This window comes from Mus pahari, chromosome 9, assembly GCF_900095145.1.
Source record: "Mus pahari chromosome 9, PAHARI_EIJ_v1.1, whole genome shotgun sequence".
Lineage (NCBI taxonomy): Eukaryota > Metazoa > Chordata > Mammalia > Rodentia > Muridae > Mus > Mus pahari.
Genome location: NC_034598.1, coordinates 91,645,102 through 91,648,261, shown reverse-complemented (window position 1 = coordinate 91,648,261; position 3,160 = coordinate 91,645,102).

The window sequence follows — 3,160 nt, the reverse complement described above, 5'->3', positions numbered from 1 at the left end:
TTGGCAAAAAGTTTTCTTCATATATTCCTTTTTGGATATACTGATTGTATGGTTGGTGAGGCACATCTGACCAAGTCAGTTCAGTCAGTCAACAGGGTCTGAGGATTGAAAAGAAAAAGTTAGGCAAAATTATCACACGACTCCACCCTGTACTGAGGCTGAAGCAGCTTTATTTCTCTCCAGCCTGCTTTTATATCATTCTATGTACATCCAAAAAAATGTGGTCAATTCTTAGATCAAAGACAAAGTAATCAAGTGAAGTAGTGAACAAGGAGATCACACAAGATAGTAATTAAGTAGTGAGCAAAGAGATGGCATAAGGTGGTAGTGAAGTCAGCAAAGTAGTGAAGTCCCATGGTCACCGTTTCTAATATTCTTATCTGAGCCTACTTTCTTGTTCAAGCCCAGGGACAAATGCCAAATCCCTAGAAGCGGCACCAAAAGCTCTCAATACACGTCCTGCTAGATTCCACCTGCTTTAGGGTTTCTCTCTGTGGCTAACAATTGCTCTAGTATTATGGTGTACATTGGGCTTTTGCCTTTCTTCATGACAGGGATATGAAACCCATTGAATCTGTCAAGTGGTTTTATGTCTTGTCCCCCAGCTGAAGGCCCTTGAATCCGTTACCTCTAAACATTGGGACACTAGGCACACAGTCGCTTAAGCTGCCCCACTCCCTAACCCATCCCCCTCCCCAAAATCTAATTTTTGAGGGAGAGCGTCATATTGAAGGGAGTTGTAGGAGTTGAAGGGGTGTCGGGTGCAGATGATAAAGATGGATTGTTTACATGCATGAAATTGTCAAAAATGAATAAATTCTATTTTAAACCGTGTTTGAAGTATTTGGTGGCACATTCTTGTAGTCCTAGCACTGGGGAGGCTGAGACAGGAGGACTGAGGATTTGAGGCCAGCCTAGATTGCCTTGCCTTGTATGAAAACAGAAACAGCCTCTTGAGCCAGCTCTGTGTCTTGGTCTCACCCCTCCCCAGTGGACCATACAAGGATGGGCAGCTGGAGCTGGGTGGGGTCTGAGGTCGCACAGCACCCGATGCCTGCCCCTGCAAGGCTGCACAAGGGTTCCTGTGACCGTGTCAGGTGCTGTCTGCCCGAAAAACTACACAGTTGCTCCTTTCCTTTCACCTCATTAAAAGTTAACACCCTTGTGCCCTATTTGAGTTAACATGTCCTCCATGTGCCCCTGATCACCTTGTGTAGCTTGGCTCCTTTACTCTCTGTCCTTTTGTCACCTGCCTGTCTGTCCTTATTATGAGTTACTACTTTCTCTTAATCTCCTTCCTAGATTTTAAGACTTTGCACCTGTTGGCATACATATTGCACATTATAGGCTACGATCCTTATATATCAATGCAGCTTTTGTCTTTCTGAATTTGAGTCAATTTGACATACTCTCTAGAGCTGCCCATTTTTTGTGCAGATTTCATTTTGTTTTTCTTCACAAATAAGTGAAACCCTGTTGTATGTTTATATATCACATTTTGTTATCAGTTTTTCTGTTGGTAGATACCTAGACTGGCTACGTGTCTGCTACCATGAACATTGTAGCAGTAAGCATGGCTGTGGTAGTGTGTGGAGCCTTTTGGGTATCAGCTCAGGAGTGATGTAACTGGGTCAAATATTTCTAATCTTTTGATGCACCTCCATGATGATCTCCATAATGGCTGTACTCGCCTGCGTTCTTCACTAGCAGTGAGTAAATCATTCTTGGTTTACATCCTGACTAGCGCTTGACAGATACCCTGATGGCTGTAGTGAAGGATGTGAGGGGTTATCTAAAGGTTGATACTTGTGATGCCTAAGGATATTGGCGCATTTTTTAAAATGCTTGTGGGCCAGTTGTGTTTCTGCTTTAGAAGACCATGTGGTACAAAATAACATTTCATTAAACTGTTTATTGATTGGCAGGTTTGCTTTTTGGTATTTAATTCTTTTTCACATTTTTGCAAATTCTAGCTATTAGCCCTCTGAGTATAGTTGGTAAAGATTTTCTCCCATTCTGTAGACTGTTGATGTCTTTTGCTGTAAAGAAGCTTTAATTTCATGTTTTCTTGGGGCTAGTTTCTGTGCTGTTGAAGTTTGGTTTGAAAAGTTCTTTCACAAGGTTTTCCTGTAGCAGGTATATACTCTATTTTGAGTTGATTTTTGGAGGCAGGATCTTTCATTATGTAGCTGTGGCCGTTCCAGAATTGACTTGTCATCCGGGCTGGCCTTGATCTCGAGGTTCCACGGCCTGCTTTTGCTTTCTAAGTGCTGGGAGTGAAAGCATGCAGCATCATGCCGGCCCTGGGCGACTTGTAAGGGTGGACGGGCAGGGAGGGCTCTTCCTTCTGCAGGGGGCCGTTTGGTTTCCTCGCACCACTTCCAGACACCTTTGTCATAAGTGGCTCTAACTTTGTGGGCTTGATCCAGGCTTTATTCTGTTTGGCTTACTGGTTTTGTCCCAGTAAGAGGCTGTCTTTGTCACTGTAACGCAGCGGTATATTTTGTCATTTCTTTATTCTGTCATACATGTATTCTCTTTACATACATAACACCCCATATTCCACACTCTTGCTGTTCAGACTGATTTGTTACCTTGATTTGATGCCCATAGCCAGGACAACAGGATTAGTCCACTTAGCTTTGGTCTGTCCACCCCCATTAGGGTAGGGTGCCAGTTCTGCTGTGTGAGGCTATGCCTAGGAAGATGTGAAAAAACGTACTTGCCCTAGAGAAGGGACCAAGATGAAAGTTATGACCATTGAAGTCTCACTTTGCACCAGTGAGTTTTATTGGGGTTACTTACAGGAATGTGGATGAAAAGCAGACTGTGTTGCTGCTATGCTCTACATGTCCCAGGGATTAACCTGAGGTATGGGGTGAGGTCGGGCACATTGGTAATGACCATCCCAGACACAAATAGAGAAAACTTGGGATCTCATGGAAATAGACCAAAGCCAGCAGCAATGGAAAAACTCAGTTTATGAGCCGGGCGGTGTCCCGCGCTAACCATCTCCCCAGCAAGAACGACGCGGCACACAAACAGGATCCTTCTGCAGCAAAGCTTTAATGCTCTTGAGAGGGAGAGCATAAGCTTCCAACAGGCAAAGGGCGAAGACCCCGAAGAACCAAATCCCTCATCTTATATAGAGCAAGATCGC